The sequence below is a fragment of the Tenebrio molitor genome, chromosome 1 (genome assembly GCF_963966145.1).
Source record: "Tenebrio molitor chromosome 1, icTenMoli1.1, whole genome shotgun sequence".
NCBI lineage: Eukaryota > Metazoa > Arthropoda > Insecta > Coleoptera > Tenebrionidae > Tenebrio > Tenebrio molitor.
This window is the reverse complement of record NC_091046.1, coordinates 3,823,311-3,837,174: the sequence shown is the minus strand read 5'-3', so window position 1 is coordinate 3,837,174 and position 13,864 is coordinate 3,823,311. Positions and strand designations below refer to the sequence as shown.

At 31.7% G+C, this 13,864-nt stretch overlaps 1 protein-coding gene and 1 long non-coding RNA gene across 6 annotated transcripts in view; one reads left to right on the top strand and one right to left on the bottom strand.

The window, feature by feature from the left end:
• The window catches only part of LOC138125367 (uncharacterized), a 71,035-nt gene that overhangs the window by 23,226 nt on the left and 33,945 nt on the right, over positions 1 to 13,864 (top strand). The gene's annotated exons all lie outside the window — the stretch shown is intronic.
• LOC138125390 (uncharacterized) overlaps positions 11,464 to 13,864 on the bottom strand; it is a 32,960-nt gene continuing 30,559 nt past the window's right edge. For all 3 annotated transcript variants that reach the window (XR_011157441.1, XR_011157440.1, XR_011157442.1), the window contains 4 exons: positions 11,948 to 13,847; positions 11,840 to 11,899; positions 11,696 to 11,785; positions 11,464 to 11,634 (listed from right to left, as the gene is read on the bottom strand). This is a non-coding gene — a long non-coding RNA (uncharacterized lncRNA). The remainder of the gene's footprint in view (positions 11,635 to 11,695; positions 11,786 to 11,839; positions 11,900 to 11,947; positions 13,848 to 13,864) is intronic.

Below are 13,864 nucleotides of genomic sequence, written 5' to 3'. Positions count from 1 at the left end.
GGTATATTAATTAAGCTCGAGAATGTATCCTGATGTTAATAATTTTTTCTACTCTTATGTTTAAAACGCCATTTATCGCATATGTTTCCATGACGCTTAGTGATCTTTTAGATACACCTTGACAAGCTGTGACTTTGTGCGTTTTAATCACGAGGTGAAGTTACCAACGGGCTTTTTAGTCACGCTCTGGTTTTTCTAATAGCAAAAATCATGTGACACTCAAAATAAGGTTAGTTGTCACTTGTCAATTGTTTATGAGGTTCGAATTTTATGTTTAAATTAACGTTCAATAGAAAAGTTACATGTTATATTTGCATTGTTCATTTTGGTCGTAGAAAAACTACTTCCATAGTATGCAACTCGTTTACAAACTTCTCTAGACACTCGTTTATTAAACACTCGCTCCACTACGTTCCGCCTGGTCTAAAGTGCCATTTATAAATCTTGTTGCATAATATACTATTATTAAACACATCATACATTAAAAACAGTTTTGGTCAGTGAAATGAAGAAACTGCCATACAACAACTAGATAAGTCGCACAAGCTGAAATAATCTGAAAAATACATTTCAAAACACTGTATGTCTCAGTGTTGCCATATTTACAGAAAAAAGTAACTGCATGTCGACCGTGAAGAAACCTCCGGCCGAAATTCTGACATTATCGTGCAGAATTTGCAGTGCAAATGGATTCAACTGAAAATAATACATACATATTTGGAAACAGAATTGTAAAAGTAATAATTAAACTCCCTTACTGTTTTTTGATCGTTATATTTCGGTACCACTTTAGATATTGTTTTGTTCATTTTGTTAATCTACAAATGATATGTTTAAAATCTTAAAAGAAGTTACATTCAATCACCTTGTTCATAGTTTCGCTGGGAATTGTGATAATCACAACCAGTTTCCAAAACGCGAATGCCAAACCGACAATTTCAATGTTGTTGAATATCTTTCCCTTATTATCGTGAATACTACAATAGACTGACATCGCCCACATGAGTATACTAATAAAATGAAACCCAATGTATAAGAGAAAAGGAATAGAAAATCTCTTGTTTAGTTTTCTTGCCACTTCTAACAAGCACTGGTGTTTGATGAAAACATTTCCACCGTTTTCGTGGAAACTTTTATTAAAGCAATCACAGAATTGGGTCAGGACTAAATAAAACTGAACGATTATTCCTTCGGACAATATTTTAACCAGAACTAAATACTCAGTGAACAGCCTAAAACTCATTTCAAAATATAAAAATTTATTATTTGCGTTACCAGAACAGAAAACTTTGTAGAAAGTATAAATCGATGTAACAGTCAGTTGAAAAGTAGCTTCACTAAACATTACGCTCAAAATGACGATCTCTTTCAGTGGCCTCTTGCATTTAAACCCTTCCATGCCAAATTGAAAATTATTCAAGTCGTTCAGTATACTCAGTGTTAGATTTTCGTGTTTCCTATTTAAAATTGTGACACAGCATATTGTAACGCCTGACATGTAAATATAAATTAATCCACCTATGTTGAAAACAAACATGTTGCTGATTTCAACATTGAAGGAATGCTTCATAAAAGCCAAGTACAAAATGTTGCCGAAAAAACTCCATACAAATATGATATTGCTCATCCATTTTGAACATTTTTCAAATTGATTTGTCGATGAATTAAATTTCAGCGGGGAGACTCCCATATAATTCAACAAAATTCCTACTTTATTCAAAAAGAAAGTTACGCTGTCGGTTTGCAGCACCATATTTATTTTTAACAAAACTGTGATAATGCAATCAGGGGGCGTTTGAATAATACAGTGTCTTTTTGTAATCTAGTACTCGTAGTAATCTACAGGTAATTCTTACGTATACAAGTAATTAATATAATTGGAACAAATTATAACTGACTACATCATACACAAAAGTGTTTGTGAGTCGAAACCAACCAGGCCTCCCAAATGAAACAAACGCGACAAGAAATATTTGTCAATAATAATTTATTATGGTGTGTTTATTAAACAATTGTTAGTAAAGTATACTAATATCTATAAATTCGAGAGTTTATCTTAGTGCCAATAATTGTATTGAACACACCATAAGTTAAAAGCAGTTTTGATCAGTGAAATGTAGAAATTGCCATACCACAACTAGGTAAGTCCCACACGCTGAAATAATCTGAAAAATGAATTTGTAAAACAAGAGTTCTTTCAGTTTTAGTCATGCTCTGGTTTTTTTAATAGCAAAAATCATGTGACACTCAAAATAAAGTTAGTTGTCACTTATCAGGTTCGAATTTTAGGTTTAAATTAACGTTGAATAAAGAAGTTACGTGTTATATTTGTATTGTTCATTTTGGTCGTACAAACACTACTCCTCGCATAGTATACAACTCGTTTATAAACTTGTTTAGACACTCGTTTATTAAACACTCGCTCCACTACGCTCCGCCTGATAAAATTCGTGTCTAAAGTGCCGTTTATAAATCTTGTTGCATAATATACTATTATTAAATACATCATAAATTAAAAACAGTTTTGGTCAGTGAGATGAAGAAACTGCCACACAACAACTAGATAAGTCGCACAAGCTGAAATAATCTGAAAAATACATTTCAAAACACAATCTGTAGGTCTCAATGTGGCCATATTTACAGAAAAAAATAACTGCATGTCGACCGTGAAGAAACCTCCGGCCGAAATTCGGATATTTTCGTGCAGAATTTGCAGTGCAAATGGATTCAACTGAAAATTATATTTGGAAATAAAATTGTAAAAATAATAATTAAACTCTCTTACTGTTTTTTGTTCGTTATATTTCGGTACAACTTTAGATATTGTCTTGTTCATTTTTTTAATCTACAAATGATATGTTTAAAATCTTAAGAGAAGTTACATTCAACTACCTTGTTCATAGTTTCGCTGGGAATTATGATAATCACAACCAGTTTCCAAAACGCGAACACCAAACCGACAATTTCAACGTTGTTGAATATATTTCCCTTATTGTCGTGAATACTACAATAGACTGTCATCGCCCACATGAGTATACTAATAAAATGAAGCCCAATGTATAAGAGAAAAGGAATAGAAAATCTCTTGTTTAGTTTTCTTGTCACTTCTAACAAGCACTGGTGTTTAATGAAAACATTTCCACCGTTTTCGTGGAAACTTTTATTAAAGCAATCACAGAATTGGGTCAGAACTAAATAAAATTGAACGATTAGTCCTTCGGACAGTAATTTAACCAGAACTATGTACTCAGTGAACAGCCTAAAACTAATTTCAAAATATAAAAATTTATTATTTGCGTTACCAGAACAGAAAAGATCGTAGAAAATATTAATCGATGTAACAGTCAGATAAAAAGTAATATCACTAAACATTACGCTTAAAATGACGATCTCTTTCAGTGGCCTCTTGCATTTAAACCCTTCCATGCCAAATTGAAAATTATTCAAGTCGTTCAGTATACTCAGTGTTAGATTTTCGTGTTTTTTATTTAAAATTGTGACACAGCATATTGTAAGGACTGACATGTAAATATAAATTAATCCACCTATGTTGAAAACAAACATGTTGCTGATTTCAACATTGAAGGAATGCTTCATAAAAGCCAAGTACAAAATGTTGCCGAAAAAGCTCCAAACAAATATGATATTGCTCATCCATTTTGAACATTTTTCAAATTGATTTGTCGATGAATTAAATTTCAGTTAGAAGACTCCCATATAATTCAACAAAATTACTTCTTTATTCAAAAAGAAAGTTACGCTGTCGGTTTGCAGCACCATATTTATTTTTAACGAAACTGTGATAATGCAAAGAGAAGGCGTTTGAATAATACAGTGTTTTTTTGTAATGTAATCTACATAATATGTATGTACATGTTATTAATATAATTGTAATTGACTTCATCATACACAAAAGCTTTTGTGGGTCGAAACGAACTACGCCTCCCAAATATTTGTCAATAATAATTTAGGCAGAATATAGCCTAATGGAGTCCGTTTCGGCTCAGGGACGCGAGGGTCGCGGGTTCAATTCCGACCCAGGGCGAAATTAAAAAAAAAGGCTATATTCTATCTCGTGATTCGGAAGTCACGTTAAGCCATTGGTCCCTGTCTATTGAGTTGGTCATCATGCCCCTCATAGATTTGTAAACCAGTCCTAGACTGTGTAACAAATTTTTATTAATAATTTATTGTGGTGTGTTTATTAAATATTTGTTAGTAAAGTATATGTAGTAACATAAATTCGAGAGTCTATTTAGGTGTCAATAATTGTATTAAACACACCATAAGCTAAAAGCAGTTTTGATCAGTAAAATGCAGAAATTGCCATACAACAACTAGGTAAGTCCCACAAGCTGAAATAATCTGAAAAGTACATTTTGCATTAAAAAATCTATGTTTCAGTTTTGCCACACTTACAGAAAAAAACAAATGCATGTCGACTGTGAAGAAACCTCCTGCTGAAATTCTAATGTCATCGTGCAGCAATTGCAGTCCAAACGGATTTAACTGAAAATAATATTTAAAAGTAAATTCGTCAAAATAATTAATCTCTTTCACTGCTTTCTGTTCCTTATATTTTGGTACAATTTTAGATACTGCCTTGTTCATTTTGTTAATCTACAAATCATATGTTTAAAACCTTAAAGAGTGTTACGTTCAACTACCTTCTTCATTGTTTCGCTAGGTATTATGATAATCACAATCAATTTCCAAAACGCGAAAACCAAACCGACAACTTCAATGTTGTTCAGTATCTTTCCCTTATTGTCGTGAATACTGCAATACAGTGATATCACCCACATGAGTATACTTAGAAAATAAAATGCAATATACTGTAGGAAAAGAACGGAATAGCTATTTGTGCAATAAGTTAGGAAAAGTGATTTTTTTCCGTACGAGAGGAGGGATTTTTAATCGAGACGAAGTCGAGATTAAAAACGCGTCGAGTACGGAAAAAACACTTTTCCTACGAATTGCACACATTATTTTTTCTACTGGAGTTTGGAAAATACATAAAATTTGGATATTTTTAATATACTATTAATTATTTCTAAATTAAAAAGCGAAATCAAAATTGTTCTGCTTTCGTTGCCATAGAGAAACAATTTACTAATGAAAAATTGTGAAGGCGTTTAAGCTTTTGTCTCAATTAAATACCAGTTTTTACGTTACGTATCCCAGGAAACGACCAAAATTGAACTTTTAGTGTTGAAATATTATTTCCGCCCTTAGTAGGAAATTTTTCACTTTTCATAACTCAAATTAGTATTAAGTACAATGTTGAAGTTTTCCAAACTCTAGTGGAAAAAATATTTTATTTACTTTTCTTGCCAATTCTAACAAGGACTGGTATTTGGTGAACGCTCTTCTGTCATTTACATGAAAACTCTTACTAAAATGATCGCAGTATTGTGTAATAATTAAATACGACAGAAGGAGTGTTCCTTCGGACAGTATTTTGACGAGAATAAAATACTCAAAGACAAACATAAAGCTTATTTGGAAATACAAGTTATTGGTGCCGTTTCGAATGGAGTAAAATTTGTAGAAAATATGGACAAATGCGGCCATCAAATGATAAATGGTTTCAACAAACACTGTGGTTGTAATGACAGTCTCTTTGAGTGACCTCTTATTTTCAAAATTTTCCATTGCTGACTGGAATTTTTCCAACTCGTTCAATACATTGATGATTACATTTTCGTATTTTTTATTTAAAATTACGATTTAGGATAGTAAAGCGAATGTCATGTAAATGTAAATCCAGCCGCTTATGTTGAAAACAAACGTTTTACTAATCAAAAAATTGAAGATCTGGTTCAAATGAGCAAAATACAAAAAGCCGAGGAAACAACTACACACAAATTTGGTAGTGGCGATCCAGTTTCGACACTTTTCAAATTGTTTTGTCAACGAATTAAATTTCAAAGATGACACTCCCGTGTAACCCAATAAAATTATCATTTTATTTAAAAAGAAAGTCACGCGGTTAGTTTGAAGCGCCATTTTGAATCTTGGTAATACATCACTAATCAGTTGATTTGGGTATGTTTACCAGTTTGCTTGAAAAAAATTTATGTAATTCACAAAATATACACATAATGAAATTGGTTGAAACAAAAATGAGAAATGGGACTGTTCTTCAGTCGTAATGCCCCAAAAGATTATTGTAAGTGGTATTTTTATTTTTGGAAAAACTATGGAAAACAATTTTGTTTAGTTAAATGTAGAAATTGCCAAATTATAACTAGATAAGCTCCACATGCCGAAATCATCTGAAAAAATCAATTATCAAAAAGAAAAAGAATTTTTTGCATTACAAACAGCGAAAAACAGACGCATATCCACAAAAAAGAATCCTCCGGCTGAAATGTTTAGATTATTATGAAATATTTGTAAATTAAACCCGTTCAACTGAAACAATCGGACTTGAGAGAAAATACTACACAAATACTGAGAAAATTTACTTTCTTCAGTGTTTTTTGTTCTTTATATTTTGCAAGTCTTTTGGATATTATTTTGTTCATTTCGCTGACCTAAAACGTGTACCATTAATATTTTTTGAAAAAAAGGATTAATTTCCACCACCTTCCTCATTGCGTCAGTTGGAACTACGATAATGGCGACAAATTTGACCACGACGTGTATTAAAGCAAAAATTTCGACATTGGTCATCACCATTCCTTGTTGATCGTGAAAACCGCAGTATAACAATATCACCCCGAGCAACAGACTTACGAAGTAAAACCCAATATACCAGAAAAAAAGTGGAGAAAATATTTTGTTAACATTCGCGACAATTTCCAACAAATATTGATATTCAGTGAAGGTTCTTTCGCAATTTTTGACCCAATTTTTATGAAAATAACGGCAATATTGTTTGATCACTATATAAAACAGTGTAAGTCTCCCTTCAAATAATATCATTATTATGGCAAAGTAGTGGATGAGAAGCTGCACGCTTATATTAAAATAGTAATTTTTTGGATTTGATCTGTCAGTGGAGATAATTTGATATAAAATGTGGCCTGCTATGGATACTAGACGGCAAAGAGTTTCACCAAAACATATGATTAAAACAGCAATTTCTTTCAATGATGTCTTGCACGTGAAATTTTGAAATCTAAGTAAATTGTTCAGTGTGTCTATAGTGATTTTTTCGTACTTTTTATCTACAAGTGTGACAGAAAATGCTAAAATAATCATCACGTACGAGTAAGTTAATACACATATATCCAAAATAAACATATTGCTCCATCTCGAGTTGACAGAAGATGCCACACAGACAAAGTAAACAATGTTAAGAAGGAAAATAATCATGAATTTTGTATTTCCGGTCCATTTGGAACATTTTTCAAACCGATTCGTTAGCTGATTAAATTTTAGTGACAAGACTCCTACATAACTCATGAAAATTATTAATTTATTTAAACAGAAAGTGACACTGTTCACTTGAGATGCCATATTTACATTTAACAAATTACTGTGTCTGACGATTAAAACTGAATGAGTCAAAGTTCATATAATAACGTTATATTTATTTGTGTTTGACATCAAGGTATTTACCTTTAATTACTAAATTAAAAGAACCACAAACAAACAACCTATAGGAATGATTGAAACTAATTGGAGTTTTTTCATTTGTCCATCGTCTAACAGGATAAAAAATAAAATGACAAGGTTTCAATGATAAAGTTTTTGTATTGATGTATGGCTAAAAAGATCAATAACTACACAATCCACATAAGTTATTCGTTTCGACATTCAGCAATTACTTTCGTAATCTTAATTAAATAATGAAGTTATATACACAAGTCAGAGAATTTTGAAATATCTTTTGAAAATCATAGAGTAGTCATTGTCTGAAGGTACATTTCTGGAACAGTGGAAACTGTGAATGCAAAATTATTCGAATTAGTTGACTGCTGCAAAAATAATAAATTGTAAATGTGTGATGCTGATTAGTAAAGTTAGAGATAATTAATTTAATGAATTAGAAAATAATCAAGGGAAGGCAGTGTTCTTTGACCTCAAAAAGGGTCTTGAAATCACAAATAGAAAAATAATTTAACAAAGATCTATTTATTAGTCCTTACCAAATTTGATAGTGGTGATCTATTTTGAACACATTCCAAATTTGTCTCGGCATTAAATTTCAGGGAGGAAACTCACACATAATTATGACTTTATCCAAAACGAAAGTTACGCCCCCTAATTGTATAGTTTGTCCAGCGAGAGATTGGTTGACATAAAAACCACTAAATTCTGTAGTACCTAACGCACGTAAAATTTCAAGCAGTAGCACTTTTGCCCCGTAATTATGCTCTAATTAATGTATTCTAGTGCATTTTGTAGTATTGGGATACAGCCTACAATTTAAAATCTCCCAATCTCTCGCTGGACGAAGTATAGCACCATACTTGTTATTAGCAAAACTCTATTAGGGCAGTGGGGTTGGGTTTAACGTTAAAATAATGCACTGCTTATTTTTTGGTACATGAAGAGTAATTTTCTAGTCATTCTTGTGTTAAATAAAATTACATAATTTTATTTATTACATAAGTAAACAAGTAAAGTAGTTGAAACAAATTCTAATACACTTTTCATTTCTTGCTAAAGCTTTTATATGAGTCAAAAGTAACGATGCCTCATAATAGTCATAATTGAAACACGACAGTAGAAATTTGTCAGATAGTAGGTATATTATGTTATTAGGAGCAAAAATGAAGTTTTATGTGCTGGTAATTGAGGCTGGTAGTTTGGGCAAACCAGCCAAAGCACATAAACCCATTTTTGCTCCGAATAACATATGGGTACTATTTTTTCTTCAAACTTTCATAACAAAAGCGTTAATATGACTATGCCTAGTATAAGCAACGTTGTGAACAAAATCCGAAATTCCTTTTTATAATTATCCGTCTGTCAACCCGTTTTAATTTGGATAGATTTTGTAAGTAGGTACGTTGTGCAATTATGTACCTACAAATTTCTTGATTAAACCTTATTTATTCATTTCAGCTCTAAATATGTCACATTCAGACAGGAATTTGTTAAAATTTGAGTTAGGAATTTCAAATGATTTAGCTAGCTTACTCGTCAGATAATAAGTTTATCTGTCGTTTTTCAGCGGAGAAATACCTTTATGTTCGACTGTGACAAATATAGATGGTTTATGACGTTATTTTGAGGCCATAAACTACCACTTTATCGGACTAGTCCGATAAACAAGACGGTAAGGTAAATTTCTGGTTAATCGCCAACTAGATTTAAATTTTTGGTTGATCGCGTTTGGAATTTGTGCTGTTAGATGTCGCTGTGCAAAAATACGTAGCGACACGGCTTATTGTTGGTTCATGTGTGTAAATAAAATTGTAAAATGAAAAAATGTGGTTTCTTTTGTGCAAATTTTAAAAATAGCTGACTTTTAATTTTGTTTACTTTTTATTATTCCAAATAATAAATACTACTATAATAAATAAAGTCGCAAACCTGCTGTCATTCTACATTTACCTCATAGATGTCACTGTTATTTTTTTGTAATTTGAACAAATAATGCAGTCGAACATAAAATATTGTATGCAACTCGTCCATAATGATGCTTTATTGAACTCATCATACACTCGACTCGTCCAATAAAGCATTGACTTTGAAGTCACGCGGTGAGTTTGAAGCGCCATTTTTAATCATGGTAATACATCACTAATTAATTGATTTGGGTATGTTCACCAGTTTACTTAAAAAATGTATGTCAATCAGAAAATGTACACATAATTAAATTGGTTGAAACAAATGAGAAATGGGACTGTTCTTCAGTCGTAATGCACCAAAAGATTATTGTAAGTGGTATTTTTATTTTTGGAAAAACTACGGAAAACAATTTTGTTCAGTTAAATGTAGAAACTGCCAAATTATAACTAGATAAGTTCCACATGCCGAAATCACCTGAAAAAATCAATTATCAAAAAGAAAAAGATCTTTTTGCTTTACAAACAGAGAAAAACAGACGCATATCCACAATAAATAATCCTCCAGCTGAAATGTTTATATTATTATGAAACATTTGTAAATTAAACCCGTTCAACTGAAACAATCAGACTTGAGAGAAAATACTAGAAATATAGTGAAAATTTACTTTCTTCAGTGTTTTTTGTTCTTTATATTTTGGAATTCTTTTAGATATTATTTTGTTTATTTCGCTGACCTAAAACGTTTACTATTAATATTTTTGGAAAAATAGATCAATTTCCACCACCTTCCTCATTGCGTCGGTGGGAACTATGATAATGGCGACAAATTTGATCACGACGAGTATTAAAGCAAATATTTGGACATTGTTTATCACCACTCCTTGTTGATCGTGAAAACTGCAGTATAACATTATCACCCCGAGCAACAGACTTACGAAGTAAAACCCAATATACCATAAAAAAAGTGGAGAAAATATTTTGTTAACATTCGCGGCAATTTCTAACAAACATTGATATTCACTGAAGGTTCTTTCGCAATCTCTGTCCCAATTTTTATGAAAATAAGAGCAATATTGTTTGATCACTAGATAAAACAGTGTAAGCCTCCCTTCAAATAATATGATTATTATGGAAAAGTAGCTGATGAGAAGCTGCACGCTTATATTAAAATAATAATTTTTTGGATTTGATCTGTCAGTGAAGATAATTTGATATACAGTGTGGCCTGCTATGGACGCTAGACGGCAAAGAGTTTCCACAAACCATATGATGAAAACAGCAATTTCTATCAGTGATCTCTTGCACTTGAAATTTTGAAATCTAAGTAAATTGTTCAGTGTGTCTATAGTAATTTTTTCGTAATTCTTATCTACAATTATGACAGAAAATGCTAAAACAATCATCACGTACGAGTAAGTTAATGCACATATATCCAAAATAAACATATTGCTCCATCTAGAGTTGGCAGAATATGTCACACAAACAAAGTAAAGAATGTTAAGAGGGAAAATAATCGCGAATTTTGTATTCCCGGTCCATTTGGAACACTTTTCAAACCGATTTGTTAACGGATTAAATTTTAGTGACAAGACTCCCAAATAACTCGTGAAAATTATTAATTTATTTAAACAAAAAGTGACGCTGTTCACTTGCGCTGCCATCTTTACACTTAACAAACTACTACGTCTGTCAAATTTCTTATAATAATGTTAGGTATATTTATTTGTGTTTGACGTCAAGGTATTTACATTTAATTACTAAATTAGAAGAACCACAAACAAATAACCTATGGCAATGGCTGAAACAAATTGCAGTTTTGTCACTGTTCCATCGTCTAACAAACGAACACAAAAAGTTTTTATTTAAAAAATAAAAAATAGTTTTTCTTCCTTATAAACTTGTATCATAATATACTATTATGAGTCAAAAGTAGCGATGCCTCATAATTGAAACACGACAGTAGATATTTGTCAAAAAAAAAGATTAATTTACTGTCGTACATTTATTAAACATTTGTTAATACAGATTATTATTAATCAACCTCGAGAATATGACGTGATGTCAATAATTTTATTAAACACATCATAAATTAAAAACAGTTCTGGTCGGTAAAATGTAGAAACTGCCACACAACAACTAGATAAGTCACACAGGCTGAAATAATCTGAAAAATACATTTTGAAAACAAAATCTATACGAGTATGTTTCAGTTCTGCTATATTTACAGAAAAAAATAAATGCATGTCGACTGTGAAGAAACCTCCGGCCGAAATTCTAATGTCATCGTGCAGCATTTGTAGCCCAAATGGATTCAACTGAAAATAATCCTTAGAAATAGAATCGTAAAAATAATAATCAATCTCTCTCACTGCTTTCCGCTCCTTGTATACTGGTAGAATTATAGATACTGCATTGTTCATTTTATTAATCTACAAACCATAAGTTTAAAATCCTTTAAAAAAGTCACATTCAACTACCTTCTTCATAGTTTCGCTGGGAATTACGATAATCACAATCAATTTCCAAAACGCGAATACCAAACCGACAATTTCAACGTTGTTCAGTATATTTCCCTTATCGTCGTGAATAGCACAATAGATTGACATCGCCCACATGAGTATACTCAGAAAATAAAATGCAATATACAGTAGGAAAAGAACGGAAAATATTTTATTTACTTTTCTTGCCAATTCTAACAAGGACTGGTATTTGGTGAACGCTCTTCTGTCATTTACATGAAAACTCTTACTAAAATGATCGCAGTATTGTGTAATAATTAAATACGACAGAAGGAGTGTCCCTTCCGACAGTATTTTGACGACAGAAAAATACCCAAGAACAAACATAAAACTTATTTGGAAATACAGGTTATTGGTGCTTCCGTTCCGAATGGCGTGATATTGGTAGAAAATATGAACAAATGCGGCCATCAACTGATAAATGGTTTCAACAAACATTGCACTTATAATGACAGTCTCTTTGAGCGGCCTCTTATATGGGAAATGTGCCATTGCTGACTGGAATTTTTCCAACTCGTTCAATGTATTCATGATTACGTTTTGGTGTTTCTTATTTAAAATTATGATTGAGCTTAATAAAGCGAGTGTCATGTAAATGTAAATCCAGCCGCTTATGTTGAAAACAAACATTATGCTAGTAGCAGAATTGAAGACGTGGTTCAAATGAGCAAAATACAAAATGGTGAGAAAACAACTACACACAAATTTGGTAGTGGCGATCCAGTTTGGACACTTTTCAAATTGATTTGACAACGAATTAAATTTCAACGGCGACACTCCCGTGTAACCCAATAAAATTATTATTTTGTGTAAAAAGAAAGTCACGCGGTGAGTTTGAAGCGCCATTTTTAATAATCGTAATACATCACTAAATTAATTGTTTTGGGTATGTTCACCACATAAATATTTATTTGTATGATTAATATTTATTCAAAAAATATAGGTATATATTTCTGAATATACTGAATATATGAATGTATTTAAACAGAAAGCGACGCTGTTCACTTGAGCTGCCATCTTTACATTTAACAAATTTTACTATGTCTTACGAATAAAAGAATGAGTCAAGTTTCATATCACAACGTTACCTTTATTTGTGTTTCGACGTCGAAATATTTACCTTTCATTACCAAATTAAAGAAACCACAAACAAACAACCTGTAGTAAAAGGTTGAAACAAATTGGAGTTTTGTCACTGTTTCCTCGTCTAACAGGCGAACATAAAAAATTAATATTTAAAAAATAAAATTAGAAAGTTTTTGTATTGTGCTGTGACTGAATGGTTATTTACACTAGAGTACGGAAGGGGTATTCTACAGTGCGAAAACTAAGTTTCAGGCACGAGGCGAAGCTGAGTCCCTGATTAGTTGGAATGATAATTGATTTTTGCACTGCTTGTGTTAATTTTTATTGACTGTATGCAAGACATTGCAGAACCATCTCCTTTATCACAATACTTTATAGCGAATTAAGCAATGACTGCAACTCCTTATGTTGATATGTGCAATATGGATTTTATGATACAATTCCATTCTCGGAAGGATAGCACAGAAAAAAAATTAAGTTAGAGTTCAAATTTTACATGTATAAACATAATGTAATGCGATAATTGATGTGGGGAGTGTATTTATCTGTATGATGTTGCTTGAAAAAAAATATATATTTCAGAATATAACCACAATTAAGTTGGTGGAAACAAATAGGAAATGGGACTGTTCTTCAGTGGTAATGCTGTACAGGCACCAAAAAATTAAGTAGCATTTCTATTTTGGGAAAATTCCCACGGAAAACAATTTTGTTCAGTTAAATGTAGAAACTGCCAAATTATAACTAGATAAGTTCCACATGCCGAAATCACCTGAAAAGATCAATTAT